We start from the raw sequence: 23316 nt of genomic DNA on the forward strand, positions 1-23316 counted from the left end.
CTACTGGTGATGTATGCAGTGGAAGAGTACCCAAAGAGTGGCACTAAACAGTAATGTAGGCAGCGTCTGGGCACTCCAGGAGTGGCCCTACTAGTGAAATATGCAGTACCAGAGCATTTAAAAGAATGACATTATGAGTCTTTTGACTTTACCTCTCCACTAAGCAAGCCAAGAAGATGCTGGCATTCTCCACAGTATGGGTTACATAAATCGGGTGTAGATGTTAAGACAACTTCTAGATCTTGTTCCTTCTCAGACTTCTTTAAATCTAGTCTTGGCAGATTGCATTTTAGTCTTTGACACCCCTACCACACTGTCTCATGCCAGTATACATGCACAGGCTTTCAGTTTCTTACATTACATTCTAGCTGTCATCTATCCTTTCCATCTTGCTTACTCTAGTGGTTCTCTCCATTGGCCACACCCCTTTCCAAGAGAACTATATGGACCTTGGCTTAATCAACAAATAGTCTACTAATATGAAACATAAACTTGCAAATAGGGAACTGGACCACATATCATCTCCTGCACCATTCCATTGGCCACCAGCTTTTCACTACTAAACCACTCTTTCCAAATAGTATTGTCCTGTTTCTAATCTGTTAGCTAGTTTATGTCTAACTCAAGAAATTAGGACTCATACCATCAGGGGACTTGCATTCTCCACTATCTTCAGGTAAGACAGTACTTTGGAAACCTTAGTGAACTCTAACAAGTAATCCCAGTGATCCAGGTGTGCACTTCACATCTGATGATCCAATCACAGAACAATGAAAGAGCAATATGTGGCAAGATCATCATGGTGTGAGTACATGTAGCTTACCTCTTAGGTAACTGGCTTCCAGGAATATGATCAGTCTACTTTCTTTCTATAGTTCTTTGGGTGGCCACGGTGGTGCAGCGGTTAGCGTTGCTGCCTCACATTAAGAGGTTCTCCAGTTCAATCCTCGGCTGGGGTGCCTTCTGTGCGGAGTCTGCATGTCCTCCCTGTGGTCGTGTGGGTTTCCTCCCGGTGCTCCGGTTTCCTCCCACATCCCAAAGACATGCTGTAGGTTGATTGGACACTCTAAATTGGCTCTAGGTTTGAGTGTGTGCATGTGTGTGCCTTCTGTGGAAGGTTGGGCACCAGGCTGGCAACTCGACACCGTAAAACTCCACTGCCAATCATGAGCAGACAGGTGATCCGCTGTGGCGACCCCTAAACCGGGAAAAGCCGAAAGAAGAAGAAGAAGACTTTCTATAGTTCTTTCCTTTGCTTTTACAAGTGATGCATGTGAAACTAAACAGCCTTTAATTTCCCAGCTCATTTCTGAAACCAACCCCTACCACTTTTTAATTTAAATGATAACTACATCCTAAATACATAATTTCATCACTTCAGAGTGCAATTTCATCCATGTAAAATTACAAATACTCTGCTATATTAAGAAATGACATATCTATTTCTCCCCTTATATGATGGTTTATGACATATATGTACTATCTATCCTCCTCAGTGCACGATATGTTGGGTTTGCACAAAACCCTATAATACTTTATTTAGGATTTTCTTCCTGACTGCTGCATCAAATTGGCTAACATCATATTATGTTGGCAGCACTTTCCTTCTTTTTTTCTTACTCTGGGATAACAAATCTGTTGGGTCTCTAGGAATTCATGGCTCTTTTACTGCGTAATGTTAGTTACAGCTAGAAGAACAGCTGAGGTTAGAATTTCCACAAAGCCTAACATGTGTAACTGACAAAGGAGTGAACTGAATGAAGAAAGTAGTCCCTGCAGATAACTAACTTTTATCCTTCACAAGACGAAAAATGCAATTTAAGTGCTATTTTAAGCTGAAGCTGTGATAAAGGACACAAAACAAAGAATATCTCTGGAAAATAAAGTTGCTGACACTCTGCCCATACATCCTGAAAATATTTTTAACTTTTTATTAAATAAGTAAACAAATTGGCCCAAGGAATCAGTTACAATACCTTAAAGTAATAGTACACTGATGCAATGACATGGCCTGGAATAAATGATTACATCACAGTCAAGCCACTTTTGATGGTCAAAAGTTAGTGCAGGGGTATGTCTTGCCACTTTGCAGCTTTTCGCTTTTTACCAACAATATTTTTGTACTTGTATCAGTATCTTTACAAGATTATACGGTTTATATTGGGTGTGACTGTTTATAAGTAGTATCAAAAGTTTGTTGACACATATGCACTATATAGGAGATAGAATATATGTGATAGTATAGACATCTTATATACATTTTTTATGGGGAGCATTAAAGTGGAAGTTTTGAAGTATAAAATTTAAATAACAATATACAGTGTGATTCTCTAAACATACATTTTAATGCAAAGCATCCAAGCACATAAGGGATGCAATTTTTATAGTAATGTTATTTATAGTTATTATAATTTAGTAATTGAGCACTGTAGCTTTAAGGACTATTTTGCATTTGGCGCCAATACAGTGTATTTAAGAATGAATGGAAAGTTAATTTAATTGTTCTGAGGAAGCTCGTGGTGTACGAGTGAAAGCGCTTAACTCATTGTATGGAAAATAAATGTTTTAACTTTTAACAGTTCCTGCTATCGTTTTGCTTTTGGAGAGATTTCCACTATTATTGCAGTTGGCGTTTGGTCGTTTCTACAATTTGTGAACACATTGTCTTTAATTGAGGACTTGTTGCATTTGGTTCCATATCTCATACGAGTGTCTACAGTGATTTGTTCTACATTTTAAACTTTCTCAGTGTGCTACAAACGCTGTGTTCAGGAGTTACTCTGGGATAACAAATCTGTTGGGTCTCTAGGAATTCATGGCTCTTTTACTGCGTAATGTTAGTTACAGCTGGAAGAATAGCTGAGGTTAGAATTTCCACAAAGCCTAACATGTGTAACTGACAAAGGAGTGAAATGAATGAAGAAAGTAGTCCCTGCAGATAACTAACTTTTATCCTTCACAAGACGAAAAATGCAATTTAAGTGCTATTTTAAGCTGAAGCTGTGATAAAGGACACAAAACAAAGAATATCTCTGGAAAATAAAGTTGCTGACACTCTGCCCATACATCCTGAAAATATTTTTAACTTTTTATTAAATAAGTAAACAAATTGGCCCAAGGAATCAGTTACAATACCTTAAAGTAATAGACAGGACAGCATGATGTAGAGGGACAATCACTATAAAATAAACTTATGTGAACATAGACTACATTGAAGAAAAGAGAATTTTTAGCACAAAGACAAAATTAAATCAGTATGGCTACCTCCAATCAATACACATTGGGGTAAAACACATTTTTTTTTAAATGACAGTAATTGCTCCTATTCATTCATTGACATTAGCACTGCATAAAACCCTGAAAATCAGTGAAAAGGCTGTTTAACTTTCATGTGAATTTTTATTTTATTTTGTTTATTATTATTTTAATACTTTTATATTTTTATTTACATTTATGTTAAAATACAGATGGTTTTATCTCTATACTAACATTTATTTTATATATACTTTAGATATTTTTGTAACATTTCCTCGTTTGAATTTTATCTGCTTTATAAACTGTGTTGTAATGATCATCATTCATCATTTCTTCTACATGGAGCCAGGGTGTCATGTCAACTGTCTCCATCTCTCTAGTCGACCCTCCTACCTTCTTTGACACTCATGTCTGACTGTTACAGGCCTTCTCTCACACAATCCTTCCACCTTTTTGCCGGATGCCCTTGCTTCCTCTTGCCTTCTTCCTGAGTACCCCGAATTGTCTTCAACGGATTGTCTTCTGCTTTTCTGCACATTTGCTTGAACCGCCATAATCTCTTCTCTTTAACCTTTTCTACAATTAGAGCTACTTTAGCTTCTGTTCTGGTGTCCTCATTTCTTCATCTGTCCCACAGTGTGCATCCTACCACCTAACTCAGGCACTTTGTCTCTATCATCCCTAGCTTCTTCAACTGCTCTGGTTTTACTTCACAGGCTTCTGTACCATACAGTAGTAAAGGTCACACCACTGTTTTTGTTCACCTTACTTTTCAGCTTCTTTGGCATCTTCTGTCACACTAACCCTGTTAGTCTATGCCATTTGGCTATAGCCCCTCTGATTCTAGGTTTGACCTCCTCATTCAAACTTTCCTTCTCCTCAACCACCCCTCCCAGATAATTAAAGCTGTTAACTTTTTCCACTATTCCCTTCTATCTCAATTTTCTTCTCAGCTTCTTCTTATTTCCACCATTTGCAGCCTTTACAACACTCTTATCTATACTGTATAAAATGTTTTGCTTAATTGCATCAGTATAATAAATTCAGTGCAATATAATATTCATAGTGCAATTACAAAGTATATTTTCTTATTTATTTATGTTTTATTGACTGGGGAAGAGCACTGATCCATCTGGACCATTATCAGGCTATCCTCTTTCCAGAAACCAGGTTCAAGGAATTTGTACACTATTTACAAATGATCTTCATATTCGGTGTCTCACAAACCCACAGACTTTTATAATTGTCAAGTAGTGCTTGACCATACCTAGTATATCAGTGTCTTCACCCAGTGAATCATCCTAGTAAACCAGTCATCAGCAGATGATCTCCCCCACACACACCCTTGTAAGATCTATTATTATTAGAGTGCAAAATGTCTGCCCTTTTTATTTATTCTTAACTAAACATGTGAACTGGTCATCATGAACCCTTTAAACTTCATATAAACATTGACCAGATGTCAGGAATGAACTCCTGGCCTGAAGCTGTAAAAATCAAACCTAAACCACTGAACCATAATGCTGTATAATTTAATTTGTTAATGATTCATATATTATTTTTGCTCTTTTCTGAATTAATGTATATATTTTTTCTCTTCCACTGATAATGACCCATAACCCAGTCAGCTATCCCAGCATCCAAACACAGAACTAAATAAATGAACAAACAAATAAATACTATTTTTATAAGATAAGTGGCTCTCTGGAAAGCAGATAAATATTAACCAAAGATTTCCTTTAATATGTGTAGTTCTTTGTCAACATCCTTCTGAGTTTCCTTAAGCTTCATAAATACCATATACCTTTCCTCAACAGCTATCTCCTCACATTTGAAGACCATTGTTCATTTTTTTTTTAATTGTATGTTTTTTTTCCAAAACCTCTTGTTGCTTCTGCAATGACAGCTTTTGTGAATCAGAAATGTTCTTTCTCATTGTCTTCACGCCTGCCTACAGTTTTTCAGAGATATGGTACCATTTTGTCAAAATCAACCCTCATGAAACAATAACTCCTGATTGGCTGAATTCTTGGTAAGCTGACTGTGAAGCATCCTGTTTTGTAACCGCTTGTTCCAAAACCAATACAAACATTCAAGGCAGAAATCATTTCTTCATCTACATTTCTGAATGCCAAGTCCAGACTGCTGTTTCACACGATGATCTGGTACCAACTGTCTAAAGCCTATCCTTTTCTGAGGCTTGAGAAGTAAAAAAAAAACATAAATCTTGCCTGGCTTCACACCTACCCTTCTTGCTTCACTACTTTGGATATGTTCTTATATGCATTAGGTTGAATAACACTATTCCAAATAGGTGTAAAATAGTTACTTTCTTGGTATATTGTTTTTTTGTTTTCTGTATTACTTATCTGTGCATTTTATTATTTTTGCTCTATTTGTAATGTCGGATTTCATTACAAAATTAAATAAAGATTATTTGGAACCCCCCCCCCCCATAAATCCTGCTATTAGGTGTAGTTGGTGCCAAGGTGCTCCAATAATTATCTTGCATATTAAATTTCATTTCAACAGCATCCCACCCCTTTCTGCAATTTCTGTTTGTTAATTTAACTGTGTATGTGATTTAGCTGCAGAGGCCCTTTTCTGCCATGACCTAAGCTCGCAATAAAGCAATTCAAGGAAATATGTGGAAGAAAATAGAGGACTCACATAGGCTAAGGTAATACTGTGATATTAAATACAACAGTACAACATTTACAACTTGCATAAAAATATATAATATATAAATTCTTATTTGCAAGGTAGTGTAATTTCATAGCTAATAATACAGAGTGTCAATACACAAAATATCCATAATTAATTATGGACTGTCCACTGTCTCTAAAGCAATTATAGGAATTTACTGTTAGACAAAAAGTACTGCAGTTTTTAAAGAAGCAACACAGTGCCTGCTACTGTCTTACTACTACAACAGGAAAAGGATACCTTCTATAATTTTTTTATCTTTAATGTCACAACTGTACCCTGACCTATGTATATTGTACTAATATTTGCAGTTTCTAATGTGGACTACAGTACCTCCTCTCTATTTTCTTAGCTCCCTTTCCTGTTTCGTTTTTTTTATCTTTTGTTAAGTCAAGTACCACAGTTATTCTTTTCTTTAATACTGACATCTTTGTTTCTCCCAAAAGCTGTGTTCTCCAGTATGTTTACAGCCCAGTCATGGTTCTGTGTGTACCAAGTTTCACAACACCAAGACATGGTCCATATGAAGTCTTTGTTTCTCTTGCCTACAGGAACTGGTACTTAACACTCTGTATTCCTTTTGTCTCACTTTGCCATTCAGTGCCATACTTCTTATGTCTTTTTTCATCATTTACTACAAAACTCCTTATACTTTAGACCACTAAGTACTTTGATGTTTTTGGAAATGAGCCAGGATTTCTCTGCTGTTTTGATGTACCTCCCATATGGTTAACTGCTTAGTAATGAAACACACAAACCTACCACTAGTGTATTGGTTCATGGTTTAGACAATTGCAGCCTGTCACAGCAAAGCAGGCTTGCATTCCTCCAAGAGGATCACCAGTCCCAGCTAAGCCATAATCCATTCATCCATCCATCCTCAACCCCTTTCTCCCATTTTGCACATGGGGTCGGGGTGTCACTTCAACAGTGACAATCATCTTGACCCAAGGCACTTATGGCCGATTTAGAGTGTCCCATCCACCTGCTGCATGTCTTTGGAATGTGGGAGGAAACTGGAGCACCCAGAGGAAACCCACATGACTGCAGGGAAGCATGCAAACTTCACACAGAAGGCGCCCCAGCTGAGAATCAAACCAGAGAGCCTCTTGCTCTGAGGCAACAATGCTAACTGCTGCACCACCCTGGCTGCCCAACCAAGCCATAATCTTTGCACCAAATGTTCACCCATGTTCTGAAAAGAGAGCTATGACATACCCTAACTTTACTGATGGAAAGAAAGGGCAGCATACCTTTCATCTGCCACCAATTATGGAAAACTTGTTTTTATGTTCTGGTCTGGTTTTGCAACAGAATATCACTGTTGGATATTACAGAACTCATATTCTTCCAAAGATGCCAATGAACACAAAATGCATTAATGTGTCTCTGACTGTTCTAACTGAAAAACAGTACCACTACTTAAAATAGTATCTGTGGTCTCTAGCTTTTGACACTCTATAGGCACTATATTTACCCTATTAACAGGGGCATCCTACATCAGAAGGTGTTTCGTTTTTCCTTTGGACACCCATGCCACCCCTCAATGGAGTCTTCTCTTTACAGGTTATCACTTCCTACTTAGTCTTCACTTTCCCTCTATAAAGTAGCCAGTATATACTCAAAGGTGGGATGAAGATCTTCACAGTGGCAAAAAGGGCAGAAGTGTACCTCAGTAATTATGATCTCAACTTCATACTTCCATAGTCTGGGGATCAATCCCGACATCTGCTAGTATGTTTGTGTGTAACTTCTCTTAAGTCATCATTGAAAAGGGCCAAGACAGATCAGTTCCTTTTTACAGTTAAATTAATGAATTACATTTAAAAAGCTTTGAGGACATGGCCAACATGACCAACATTCACAAAGATGTAACTAAAAACATCAAACCCCAAAGACACATAGTTTTGGACGACTAATGCATTCCTACTGCACACTGAACTGAAATTCTTTACACCATAAAAATATCACTGGAAACAATCGTACACAATAATTTGAAAATTAGCAAGACATATATGCTTGTCTTTCCTGAAAAATGAGCTGCCATTAACATATGTGATTATTTTGGTTTGTTAAATGGGAAGTCCAGCTGGGCACAGACCCACTTACAGTGGAGACCCCAGGGAGAACAGCACCAGACATGCAAGCTTTAGCAACAAAAGTCTGCAACATAAACATGAGTCCTAAAACAAATCAATCAGTATATATACACAACAAGACAGCAAAAGCTAAGGCAATGAAGAAAAACAACACGTATTAATAGCAGGGAAATAACAGCTGAAGAAATTCATGTATAAATCTATAATGAAAATGTAGTGTAAGGAAAAATGAATGTCCGCTATATATGCCGTAGAAGATGTTCAGGAGGCATTTTACTTATAACAAGACTCAGATTTATCTTTATGACATCACATCCAGACGGGAGTTCATGGTTAGAAAAGAGCCAATGAATTCATGTCACAGCACTCTGCAGACAGCAGTGTCTCCACGGTATTCTATAATGTTAAAGCCTGCTGCATGCTGACTTCATGCCACATAAGGAGCTGGTCAAAGGTCAGCATTATGCAGACTTGTTCCAGTGACTGCAGTAGCTGTAAGATGAGGGCCAGACCATCTCCTCTGCATGACAATGGACTAGAACACACCACAAGTACAGCAAAGACAGGCGGCAAGGTAATTTACTGATAAAAAGTCACAGTTCTTGCCAGGTTCTATACCTGGTGCCTAGACAATTTCATGTCTTCACCAGTTGATAGCAATGTTTGCACAGAAAAAGTCCAAAACAGATAATTTAATGCAAGAAAATTTAAGCAAGTATAACAAAAATATGTTTTTTTCTAGAGGAGTGGTAGGAAACAGTGCAATGTTTCTGTATACAGCTGTTTCTTATCTTAGTTTACAAACCTTCAGTATTAGATTTATACAAACCTATCTTGTAAATGTTTTTCTTTTCTGAAAACAATGCATGACTCCCTACAGGGATGCATACTGTATGTGGGAAAAAGTGGGCTGAAACTATTCTGGCCAGGTCACTTTCTTGCTAAGCCATGATTATGGATAAACTACGTAGTTTCACAGTAACAATTATTTGCTTAAGACACATCTGTTTGCTCCATATTAAAAATATATGTATGCATGCATACACACACACACATATATATATATATATATATATATATATATATATATATATATATATATAATATGTATATAGTTTTTATTTATTTATGTGACTGTGTATATAATTTTATATATGCATTTGTGTGTATATTTGTGTGTGTCTGTGTGTGTTCCCACTCTGGTGATCAGATTTCCAGTTTTTCCTTCTGTTTTGTTAGGGCAGCTGTGGGATGGGAAGTACACATTTAACATAATTTTCTATAACAACATCTGGCCAGGGATAAATGCAATGAAAAGAATTCAGTTACTTCTGTAGGCTCTGTACTATTTAATTACCCTAAATCCTAAAATCTTTGTTTGCATATGGGTTCTGCTCTGAACATTAAAGATTTTTTTTTAAGTTACAAGTAATGCACTGATACATATCTCTCAGCTATGTTTCTCTATCAAGCGGTTGCCTTAGGAAGGACCCAGTTGAGAAATGTTTGCACCATCTCAAATGCAACCCTAATGTACATCAGCTCAAGAAGGACACACTAGTCAGAAGTACAGTTAAAATGTACTCCTGTCTCCTTCTTCTTCTTTCAGCTTTTCCTGGTTAGGGGTCACCACAGCGGATCATTCTGTCTCCTACTGAATATAAACCATTCACTGGGAAATGCACATCTTCATAAACAGTAATGTTTTCAATCATCATATTTCTCTGCTAGGTTTTAACTATCATTTCAACAACTCAGTCTTCCTCTTAGAGAACTTCTCACTAGTACCCCTCTTCAAAAAAGAGTATACAGATCTTTCATACCATGCATCAATTAACAAAATAAAGAACAAAAGTGTTATTAACAATAACTAGAGCACAACATAAAACAGAAGTGGAATACTGTAATATGCTCTATCAAAGTTTTCCATTAGAAATTAATCTTGGAATACCTTTCAAATAATCATTTTCTGCTTATTCGTTACTTCATATTTTAATAAAGTTCTGCTCTACATTTACTCACCTAATTTTACCAAAAATAAATAAATAAAAATAATAAATGCATATCTATATCTATATGTTTATATCTATATCTATATAGATGGATATACGATGCTACTTTACTTACCCTTTGTTGAACAGTTTAGACCCACTGGGCTAGAAGCCTGTTTTTAGTCAAGGCTTGAGATGGTATTGACACTGCTAAGAAAACTTTGGCCAAGGCATCAGGGAACTTCCCCTGCTCTTTTCAACAGGTGCCATGGGATCTTCTGCATTCACCTGAGCTACCGCATGCTCAAATAAATAAATAAATAAATAACAGAACTAGCCCAGTTTTTAGATGGGGCCTGACCACCTATTACATAGACCTCACAGAACAAAATATCTTTGGGTGAATGACTGTCACTCACTGAATTACTTTTCTTTGATCATATTCCCTAATTCTTTCTGCCAAAATGGCACAGTTCTATGACTCTCCTATTGGGTAACCAAACACATACAGTACTGCATTTGTTTACACTTCATTTAGCCACTTTCTCAGCCAGGTTCAACACACACATGCTGTCCTGCTTTGTTGTATGAGTCGGCTACCTCATTTCTCCACCACAGCACAGTCTATGCCTACAGTTCTGCCAACTCTGCAACATCTGACTGGCTAGTTTCCCAGTCCATGTACCTTCTGTTGATTAGAAGAACCCAAGATACATAAGCTCATCTGTCTGAAGTAGCTCTCCCCCAACATACTCACCAACAAACAGCAAGTTACTCTTTTTCATGAAAGAACCTTACACTTAATCCTGGTATGGATGTGTCAAATTTCACAGAGCAGTGAATTGTTCCAGTACATGCTACAATGGATTGTCCCGGCACATGCTGCAATGGACTGTTCCAGTACCTGCTGCAATGAATTGCAGCAGTACATGCTACAATGGATTGTCCTGGTGCATGCTGTGATGGATTGTTCCAGTACAAGCTGCAATAGATTGTTCCAGTACATGCTGCAATGGACTGTTCCAGTACCTGCTGCAATGAATTGCAGCAGTACATGCTACAATGGATTGTCCTGGTGCATGCTGTGATGGATTGTTCCAGTACAAGCTGCAATAGATTATTCCAGTACATGCTGCAATGGATTGCTCCAGTACCTGCTGTAATGAATTGCTCCAGTACATGCTACAGTGGATTGTCCCAGTGCATGCTACAATGAATTGCTCCAGTACATGCTTACAGTGGATTACCTCAGTACATACTGCAATGGATTGTTCCAGTACCTGCTGTAATGAAATGTTCCAGTACATGTTACAATGGATTGTCCTGGTGCATGCTGTGATGGATTGTTCCAGTACATGTTGCAATGGATTGTTCCAGTACCTGCTGTAATGAATTGTTCCAGTACATTCTACAATGCATTGTTCCAGTACATGCTGCAATGGATTGCTCCAGTACATGCTTACAGTGGATTACCTCAGTACATACTGCAATGGATTGTTCCAGTACCTGCTGTAATGAATTGTTCCAGTACATGTTACAATGGATTGTCCTGGTGCATGCTGTGATGGATTGTTCCAGTACATGCTGCAATGGATTGTTCCAGTACATTCCACAATGCATTGTTCCAGTACATGTTGAATGGATTGCTCCAGTGCATGCTTGAGATTACAGTCACATTAGGTTAACTTTTTTAAACAAGTTAGTCATATCAGCTGGTAAAACAGGATAACTCCTCCTTATTTTATTCTCCAACATTTTGAGTCATTTGCTGTATTTAAGATGTTAGAGCTTCCCCACTCCTTCTTAGTTCCCTTTCATTAAAATCCTTCCTACAAACAAAAATGCAAACCATTCAAATGTATAACTAGATGCAGCATACAAAAACACATTTCATCTTATATAATTTTCCTTTTAATAAAGATTCATTAAGTACAATTTGAACACCTACTTAAATGTCTATTCTGCTTAAGAAAACAGGCTTTAACATTTGCACCTTTTAAAGCCATTCTAAACTCATACCAGGAAGTCATTGCATCTTTTACTCTTCTAACAACAGACTTCCAGCTTTAAGTCACTTTCTAGTCTCCCAAAAGAAACTCATAAAAGTCCCAGACATATCCAAAGAATGGAATAATAGTGAATGTATTATTTAAACTCAAAATCTCTGTGCTTCTCCCTAGTTTTTCTAACCCTATACCCGTTAAAGTTTCAAAAAGGTCAGAACAAACTTCTGTACCTCTACCTGTTTATTGACAGAAAAATAGTTTGCATGTGTTATATTCAAAGGGTATATGAAACTCTCATATTCGTTCGCCTCTCTGCTAAAACATCTCCATTTAGTTTTCTCTACCAGTCTTCATACAAACATTCAACAGAACTTGTCTGAGGGGACTCCCCTTGTTTAACTCTCAACCTGGTTGAAACACCCTGCCTCATCTTATCACCAGTCACTGGTTCCAAATAGCTTCGCCATACAGCTTCCACATCCATCCCAAAAAATGAGTCCAAAGCTGTACTCGTCAAGGCGTGGTGTAAGCTGTCAACGGCCACAGCCACATCAGCATTAATAAACCCAGTACCGTCTTTTGCACTACGTAATCTACAAACTCAGACATTTCCAGCAGTAGGCCTTTGCTAGTCATACCTTGATCTATGCCATCAACCTATTTCAGTACACGTTTCTCCATTTGCTTACTCAAATGCATTTGTATAATGTTTGCCAAAACTTTATAATATCCATTTGGCAAAGATATAAGATGCCACTTCTTAAGCTTAAGCTCTTCTATATGTCACTTCTTCTGAATCTTTTTAACCATTATATCCTACTTTCCAGTAATCCTTCTCTGTCTACAACCAAACCATTCATTTAAAAGTTACAAAACTAACAGCACCTCTTCCAGCTTCCCATCCTATTATAAAGAAACATCCCAGAGTAATCTTCTGTCATCTGTTATTTAATTATAGCATCCAGTCCCCTCTAAATTAATCTTTCTGTCTGTATTACCTCCCACTTCTTCCCATAAGACATTCCCCTAACCACTTCTACACTTTCATCCCAGAATTTCAGATTACCAAAAGTGGGCCACAAATATTCCCCATCCTCCTGTAACATCTTCTTATCAGACCTAACTTTGTTACCTGTAGTATGGACAAGCCCATATCTAAAATCACTTTCTTTGTTCAATTTTGCTATTTAGCAAAAGGGAGACATTCTTTCCCTTAATAATAAAATTCTGTCTCCAAAACCACAAAAGCATTCTTTCTTTACTCAAAGAAAAAAAATCCTCTCCAAGCTTTCATCCCTCTCTCTGTGGTCCAGAGATACACAATAATCCTTACGGTGCTGGCCTTAGGCGTAGGCCAACTAGGCGGCCGCCTAGGGCACCGCTCTAGCAGGGGCACTTTTTCAGTAATCTGGATGGTGTAGATAGACTAGGATGGGGGCACCAGGTGGTGTGTGGGGGCGTTGTGGAGACTTTTTGCCTAGGACACCAGTTGACCAAAGGCCGGTCTGGCCTTACCACATCTCCACAACCTTCTATCTTTACCTATCTGGAACTCAGCCTGTATTCATATACAGTCTTGTAATTAAAGGGACTTTACAAACTCAGCCACTAGTGATAAAGAAGTGATAAAAAAATACCTAATTTCTCACTGGTTCATCTACACAACTAATAAATTCCCTCAACCCCTTGTGGTCCAAAAAAAAAACAAATAAATTTGAGAAAAAAGCCACACCCTGGAATTTTTCTGGCCAAGTGAATCAAAAGACTTTCCCATTTTTATAATGTTTGTTTACATCCTTCAGAAACATAACATCTTGACAGTCGGTAATACTGCCAATGAATAAATGAATTTCCTTCATCTGTTACTACACATAAAATCTGCTACTATCACTTTAAGGTTATTTACATTTACAGAGCAAAAACAGACCATCTGATTTCCATCACTTTGTATTTGGGAGCTTCTAGAAAGGCCTTTTTTTCTGCTTTCCTTTTTCCTCTTTCTCCATGTTATTCATTTGGTAGCAGAACACCCCCTCACAGTTCTTTTCACTAATTTCACAAAATTCACCTTCCTCTGTGTCTTTCTTCAGACCTTAGGTTTGTTACTGTATACCTATTCTCTGACATCTTGCGAACCTATAGGTTAAGTGCCATACTCAGCTAAACAAACCCCTGCCTCCTTATGTAAAGCAATCAATGTCAGTACGTCTGATCATTAGGTATTCTGGTTCATTTAATCTAGGAAAGTCAGACCAAGAATGCGTTTCCAACCCACATGTGCCACACTTCTTAATACAGATTAGCTTAATGTGCTCCTGAGCCTTACATTCTACAAACCCTCTGCTGTGGCAAACTGAAGGCCCTGCCCCACAAAAACAGTGGCTTCTGGCCTGTTCCATATTATGAATAAAACTGCCAAGTACATAACATAACATCTGACAGATGTTGGAGTTTGCAGTCTGCCACATTTAACAAAATCTTCCCTTCCCAAACACCAACCCATAATCAAAATGAGTCTTTTATATGTTTAACTCCACCCTAGGCATCAGAATTCTGCTTGAAATAACCCAAGGTCTCTCTTTAAATCACAAACACAGTCCTCAGGAAAACATACTTATACAGAAATTTCAACCCAAAGTTTCTCTATTTTTGTCATTAAAACATTACAGAATACTTTCAGAGCTACCATAACTCATTCATGGCTCATCCCTTCTCAGCTCTCGGAAGCAACCTGTGAAAAAGATTTTTCCCACAAAACAGATCTAGTCACAGTGCTAACAACATTCACTCCTGACTCATTCTCTCGACTAGTGGACAAATTAATTTCATCTGAAGTCCTTCTGGGAATGACACTTTCACTCTGGTAAAATCTTAATTTTCATCCATGTTATCAGCAGCAACCTAATCAGCTATACATTTTATAATATTTGACCACCTAGAATGCACAGCACTTACCTGAATATCTGAAACAACATTCAGCTCTGGCTGTTCCTTTAAAGGTAAGGTCTCTTTCAAAAAATCCCTTCACCTCTGTCATAGCAAAACTCTTTGGTCTCCTAGCCTCTAAGGTGTGCCCACTGGTGCCCTCTGGTGACAGAGTACAGAAATTCCCCAATGTCCTGGCCAAGTTAACCTTAGGTCTCCTAGGAGGGAGAGCTATAGCATTAGCAGGACTGACAAGGTAAAAAAAAAAAAGTAAATAAATAAAATGTCGAGATGCCACCCTTTCTAAACACATTTTAGACAAAGCTTATTTGCACCTAAATATCTGCACTATAGCTGAAACCCTTGTAGACCACCCAAAATGTACACCCTAATGAAACAGCATTTTGAGTTTGGGAAGTTACATACCTGCTGAAACCTTATGGAATAAAGAGCTGTGCACGTCAGAACACCGCCAGTGTTCATGACTTGCAGGCAAATTATGCTAGAGTTGGTAGGCATTTTTTTCTTCAAGGAGAAAACATTGGAAGTATAGACTAGAGCTCAAAACAATGTTATAAAAGAGGGAAGTCTAACAAAACAGGGTTTGAATCCTACAGCCACCATTTAGAAAGAGTAAGATTCTCAGAAAATCACTTGCTTATAAGGGGCTTAAGGGAGTCTTCTGAAAAGAAACAATGTTACCTAGCAAGGCTTACTCACCAAAAGTAAAACTACCACCCAACAGCAGTATAATTATTATGTACTTCAACTTCTCTGACTAATTTCAGGTAATTCTATCTAGGCTACAGTTATAAACTCATAATCCTCAATGAATTTATTCAAAAAAATTGACTCAAAAGCTAAAAGGAGATGCCAACACTGTTACTAGTTGACCCTCCTCAGACCTTTCAATGGTCCAAATTTTTGCAGAATGTTCAAATTTTTGCTTCAATATTTTTTGTCTGATCCTCTTAAAATTTGTGGTTTTCTGGGAAAGCGCTGAGGACTAAAGTCACTAAATAATGACAAGCATTTGCATTTCAGACTTTATAACCTTCAGAACAGGCATGCTAACACAAATCTTGTTATTCTAGCAAATTTGTAAATTTATAGGAACAACATTTAAAATCTGTCCCTATTTTTGGGCCTTTCTTCCCCCATTACTTTATGCTTTGTCCAGATTTATTGCGCTAAGAGGTTGAGAGGTATGGTTCTCCTGGAAGAATATCAGAGAAAAAAGTACCAGGGAAATGCAGTGGGGAAAAAAAGCTGCAAATCTAAAGCATAAAGTTATGTTCAGGATGTAATTAAAATGATACAACAGCACTTAGTGAGATATCCCAAGCATTTTTATTTACAGATACGACAACTATTACAAATCTCCCACTCCAACTATGGGCAGCTGTTTAAACCCACCACCTTGTTAATAACCAGTCTTCAGGTGATGCACACCTGCATTAGGTTTGCTTCTTAGGTTCTAATACCAGACACTTCATTTTGGGCAAATAACTGTGCAGTACTGTTCAGTGGGGGAACATAGAAAATTTCTGTAAGAGAAAGTAAAAGTAAAACTAAACTCAGACTGCGTCTTTCCATTTTTTTAAATTATTCATTTTTAATTATAATTTTCCATTCTGGCACTTTTTATTTTATGATGGCCTCTTGTTATTTAAATACTTTCAAAACTGTAGATTTAAAAGAAGTCAAACACCAGGCAAGTGTTTGCTAATCTTAATATTGAGTTGCCCATGGACAGTAAATTTGCGCTTTGTTGATAGAATCTAAAATGTGGATGGAACATAAATTTGACTTTAACACAATTTCTAATAATATAACCTACTATTTATATACTCTTAGATATGGTATAGCCAGTTTCTGATGTAAAATGATATGTAGCCAAGGCTCTTTTATTGGTTTCTACTTCATGTTCTTGTGGATGGCAGTTAAATTGAGCTGCCTGTACATTATCAGTATTTGCAATGGTTATCTAGATTTTATCTGATGGTCTCATAAACACAGAAACATTTTTTGATTGGATTCACACCAATAAAATACATATAACAAAGTATACATATTATCTGAACTTTCATTAGAATATTCATAAATGCATGTGCGCCTACATGTATATATGTTGGCACTAGCATTTTGAGAAGATCAGTGTAAGAGAAAAAATGAGACTGAAAAAAATAAATGCATAGCATTTTAAAGCTGTTAAAATTAAAATTATGTTACCAAAATGGGTAGAAGTTCTATGTGGGAAAGGCAAACTTCTTCTTGTGTTCTAATATAGATTTGATGAAGCAGCTGGTGTTATTTACATTCAAAAAGTAAAATAAACACATAATGCCAATTTACATTCTTGTGGTTCTTGGGCAGTTCTTAGGTGTTAAAATACCCACTACAATCATTTTATGCTTGTCTAGGCACTGAAGAGTGTAGCTGTATCAGTCCATAAATCACAACTTATTGCACTTTTTTTGTTGCATGACAACATAACAGATGCTACAGATGTTACTACAAATGTTTCGTTATAACGAACCGTCTTAATCATTTACTAAGCCCCTTTATTAAAGTTCAGCAAACAGGATATAAAAAGGACTCCATTAACATGAGGTGTCTACAAGCAGACAAAATTACCAATGTAAAACTCAGCATCTCACCAGGAAATAAAGCAAATGGAACCAGAACAAAAAAGTAAAGTAACAAAACTTAACTGAAATGCAAGTCTATAGCCCTAATACTGTTAACATAGAAATATATACTTGCCTGACTTACATCCATTTTCTAGAATCATCTGCTGATTTAAACCTGTAGTTGATATACCATATTGCCAGATGACCATAACCTAAAGTGTGTAAACTCTTCCAACTTAGATGAAAAGTTGAAAAAAAAAAAAACAACAACTCTGTCAGGCACTGAATCACCCCAATTATTTTAATATAATAGGACCTCAGCATAAGGTTACAAAATGTAACTAAACTCTTTTCATACATAAAAATCCATTTGAAGTTATTAATCTGAGCAAAAGATTACAGCCTAAAGAAATAAATCTGAATCTACAAAATTCTCACTTAACTACTGCAACTATGAAGAAGTTGCAAAGCATTCTTCTGCCAAACCTTTCCTTCCAACATTCTGTAAGCTTGTCTTAGCCGCTTTTCATCTCCTGACTGGTCTTTGGGTTATGGAACATCTGTAGAGCACTGGAAAGGGTACCCTTCTTGCACACAGATCTTTAGACACTCCAGTAAACTCCAGCACCGTATTAACCCTTTAACATTTGATCTTTTTACTAAGTAAAGAATACATTTCAAAACAAGGTTGTTGGCTAATAAGCACAGCAAAGCAGTGATGCAGTGATAGTGGTTACAGAATCATGGAAAAATGTCAGAAGCAGAGTACAGCGCTTAATTTTCATCAGTGCTCCATAGCTACTGACTTACACAAGTAGCTTTACGTTTTTTCTTTTCTTTCCACAATCACTACTTCTGACAATGTGAACAAATTGCAGGTACAACAGTTTATTTTACAGCAATAGTAAGGGAAGCAGCTTTGCTACACACACAAATATGCCTTGTTTTATAAACTGGCTACAAACTATTATCGACTCAGGAAAAGGACTGTTACAAAATTATAATTCTTGAAACAATAGTAGCTGACTTGGTTAGGTGAAAGCAAAATGCTAAACTATGGGCGCAAAAGGTTGAAGTACACTTCAACTTTTCCATGTTCAAGCTACTCCTCCACCACAGTGGGAAAGTGCAAAAAAGAAAAAGCTCTCAAAAATAAGGTAGCATGTATGAGCAGGCATATTTTAGGTAAAAGAAAGAAAAATAAGTGGTTCATAAATGTTCTGGGTCTGAAATATATAGGTCTGTCTACATATGCACACACGTAAATATATATATATATATATATATACATACAGATACATAGATATATATATATATATATATATATATACACACACACACACACATCTACTTTAACATATACATGGTGAGAAGCACATGCACACGCACACACACACACACACACACACACACACACACACACACACAGATATATATATATAGATATATATATAGATAGATGCATTTATATGCATACAATGTAATATATCCACATGTGCTTGCATGCGTACACACACACACGCACACACATATATATATATATATATATATATATATATATATATATATATATAAAACACATACATATTTGCATGGATGTATTTTAACATACACCTAGCAATAAATTAATACATGTGCATGCACCCACATATCTGTAGTTATATGCATGTAATATATACGCATACTCATGCATGCATACAAAGACATATGTATATATTACATACATAAAGTCTATGTGCATTTACACAAGGACATGGGCATGACAGAGGGACACATGCACAGAATTCTCCTGCCACCTGTAACTGTTCCTATAACCACTGCAACATTTAAGCCATATAAGGGTTTATTTTTTCTAGCTGAGGCTTTACACTGCAGCAGTCCGACTACAAACTGAAGAAGTCTGACTAAGATGCAGCTTTTCAAGAACACTGAAAAATTTGACCCACTCATTAATGAACCTAATGGCTAGTGCTGTAACACAGAGAAAATATATCTTTACTGCAAGCTGTTTTTTTTTTCTGGCACCTATTGTTGAAGTCTACTGTGCTAATTTGTGAGCCCTAGTGCCAGGACACCATTGTAAACAAGAAGTTGTTCTTCTTCAGCAAACCCTCTTACTTAATGACTTCAGTAACTAAATGATCTCTCATTTCCTTGATTCATTGCCTACTGTATTACCTACACAGCTACATGTACATCCTTCATTTCAAAATTATAATTGTCAGTTACACAAACACATAAACAGGACAGAAATGAAAATATCAAACTCAACCAGTTGAAAACTATCTCACATTAGCAGACATAACCAGTTTATTCAAATTTCTTTTATGCACACATGCATACAGAAAGTAAATTATGGAAGAAAGGAAAACAAATGTAACATCTGAATTAGACCAAAGCTCAACTAGAATCCATAGATTAGTGGGGACTATGTTACTGGTCATTAAATAATCTGTATCTGTTGCCTGTCTGACCTTCATACAACAGCTTGGCAGAAATGCCCCCGCCCCACCACACTTTGTCAGTAACGGATGAATTTTAAAAAACACTAAGATACAGAGCTCGTTAAGAGAATCATGATTTCTGGACACGTAGAAGGCCTGTATTGCCTATTTGTATTACCAAGAGAACATATTTGTTGAGTAAATAAGCAGCTCCAGCTAACAGGTTGCATGGGGAAATCCAGCTAAGCCACTATTGTGCAGCATAAAAATACAGCTCCTTCCTCAATAAATTATCTTTAATGCATGCAGCCACTGTAGAAATAAAATGTCCACACAGCAAGACAAAATAAATATATGCATGTACATTTACTGGTTGTATTTATATCATGGGCATATTAAACAGCCGTGTGAAACATAGAAGGGGATGTATTCTATAATGTGTGTAAAACGCACATTACCCAATGCATGGCAATTTTAAGAGCAAAATACTGACTCTTGATTTGTAACAGCTTATTAGTAACATATAAAGAATGTGAAAATCAGAATAATAGTTTCAAAAACACATTTTGATGCAGCATTTTAACACTCAGTCTCAAAGGTTATCACATATACACATATACTGTTTGTAAATGTAAATCTCATTTGCACACTGGAGAAAAGCTTATGTCCTACAAATACTTGAAACATAAAACACGCTTAGTGTGACTGATACACAACAACACAGGTCCAAATATATAATTAGCAGTGTGTGTGTGCATGAGTGTAGACAGGAAGTGTTGTGAAATATTACTCAAGAGAAAAATGTATGCCATTTTGTGTATTTTGATAAAATGCTATGTGTTTACAGTATTTAATATATTTTAAAACGAAACTGCCACTTTTTATTTGGCTCTTCTGAATGATTACTGCTTCATCTTTTTTTTTTTTTTTTGCTGTTTTCCTGAAAACAGTAGGGGCTACTGTGATGTCATCAGACTCTCTGTTTTTGTGTTTTCATTAGTATATTAATTTCTTGTGTGTCACACCAAACATTTTCTGCAAAGCAAGAAGTGACTTGTCATCTTCAGCCTGATGGCATTACAAGTACAACAGATTGTTTTTCAGACATTCTTTCTATGAAACATTTTGATATAGCATCAGCTAGCATTTGAACATTTTCACAAGCGTTACAACCTGTTCCTTCTTGCATATGATCTTTCTCCTTTAATGCTGTATATTTTCCACTATAGCAGGATTGTTGAATAACACCTACATTCACACACCGTAAATCCAAGGCTATCACAGGTAAGTAAGTCCGTACGTCCACATACGTGATATGCATGATACATATGAAATGTTATATCAGAGACCCAACAATGCCAGAAAATGCACAGGACAGAATGCACTTGTAAATTCGGATCCAGGGCACTAATTTTCCAGGAAAAAACGAAACAAACCATCAGCTTGCCTCTGTATTTAGAAATGCAAACGTCCCCCACCCACCTGCCTCAAGACTACGAAGGATGCTTTTTAAAACAAAAATACTACGCGTCGTCCATGTACAATATTAAAACTATGTCAACAAAAGAAAATGGAAGAAAATGAGAGGGAGAAAAAAATAATCTTGCAAAGCGCACAACACTGAAAATTGCTTGCAAAGTGGTACATCTCACTCATGTATACACGCAGTCTCACGCACAGATATGTGTGTCTGTGTTTGTGTGTACGCGCTATCTGCTCTGTCTCTAACATCCACAAGTGTACGTATGAGGAGTGCATTGTATCATTACTCTATCCATGTGTGTGCGTGTTTATAATATATATACATATATATATATATATATATACATATATGTGTGCGTATACACACACACACACACACACACATATATATATATATATACACTCCCCTTTCACACAAACACAGATGTTGCAAATACCTCTCTTAAACTCGCCATCTACACCTTTACATATTTTCACATTTTCATAATTTTCCAACCACTTCCCTTAAACAGACTCCATACCAAATCAGACGTCCTTTCCCAGCACGTTTTTCTTTGCAGCACGAAACAGTAAACTGAACACACTATCATGTTTCTTTACCATTTCCCTGTTGAAAACAAGGCAGCTAAACATATATACATTGCCAAATTATAGCATGAAAAAATCATTCGGACTAAGGCTAAAACCATACTAAGTTATTAATATTTTAGTCTGGAGCTATGACCACCCATTCGACAGTCCCTTTGAAAATAAATAGACTAGGACAGCAGAAAGCGCAGGTCTGTTGCATTCAGTACTTGGGTTGTAATTTAGTACAACAAACACGAATGTAAATGAAAACTTGAGCTCCTGCAGCCGCTGTTATCTAGCCCCAGTCTACCCGTTCTTGTGGTTCCCGCAGCGCACTGGCTACTCGTACCCTGCCTGCGGGGAGCTGCGTTTATGAGTTTGCATTTTATTTTAAATCTCGGGTGCTGGGCTACAGCAGCATCAGCACCAAACTATCAGCAGCAACATCTATGGGCCACCAGAAACGCTTTCCTTCAGGGCAGCAGCGCCAAAGCTACTAAATCCTAAGCAAAATGCAATGCATCAAAAATAAACACGAGTTTGCAGAACAAGACATCTCTAGAGTAATAGGACTGTGTTGTACCTGGTGACACCCTCTCCAGTATATTCAACAACCTGCTGTTTCTTCACTTGTAAAAATCCAATAGATGTTAATTTTTCAGGTTAAATCCTCCTTCTTGCAAACGGAACCAATCCACTATGCGTACCGCGCTCCTGGTTTCACTCTGAGCATCATACTTAGTACCCGCACAGTTTTCTTCTACCTCCTTGTCTTGGAAGTAGACCAGGCGAAGCAGTCCTTTAAACTGGACGTGTACCATTCCTTCGAAGTCCAGAGGGGGGCATTGCCGACATTATAGTCTACATCATTTTAAAAAAGGACGTATTTTTGTGAAGCTATACATAACATGTTATAAATTTCAAGTACTTACATTTAGTACAAAGACACTCACTCCATTTCTTAAGTATTATATTTTAATTATTATGAAAATACTCCCATCACTCCCTCACTCTGCATGATTGGCACGCTCTTCGTCAATATTCCAGTCCTTCAAGCCAGCTAGCCAGTCATCCTGAGAACTGAAACGCTGGAGCTGTTCTGAAAGCCCGAGGGTAAGGGGCCGAGAGCTCAGTACCGCTGAAATCTCTGTCGGCATAAAATTCACGCTGTCACAAATATCTAACCGGACCTAATCTTACTGTAG

At 37.1% G+C, this 23316-nt stretch overlaps 1 protein-coding gene across 1 annotated transcript in view; it reads right to left on the minus strand.

Annotated features, from left to right (window-relative positions):
• The window catches only part of PLXNA3 (plexin A3), a 1436523-nt gene extending 1413660 nt beyond the window's left edge, over window positions 1–22863 (minus strand). Inside the window, exon 1 of the mRNA XM_044080266.1 lies at window positions 22695–22863. The gene's annotated coding sequence lies outside the window, so the exon portion shown is untranslated. The remainder of the gene's footprint in view (window positions 1–22694) is intronic.
• Window positions 22864–23316: the final 453 nt, after the last annotated feature.

This window comes from Protopterus annectens, chromosome 8.part0, assembly GCF_019279795.1.
Source record: "Protopterus annectens isolate FY-2018-M chromosome 8.part0, PAN1.0, whole genome shotgun sequence".
Lineage (NCBI taxonomy): Eukaryota > Metazoa > Chordata > Ceratodontiformes > Protopteridae > Protopterus > Protopterus annectens.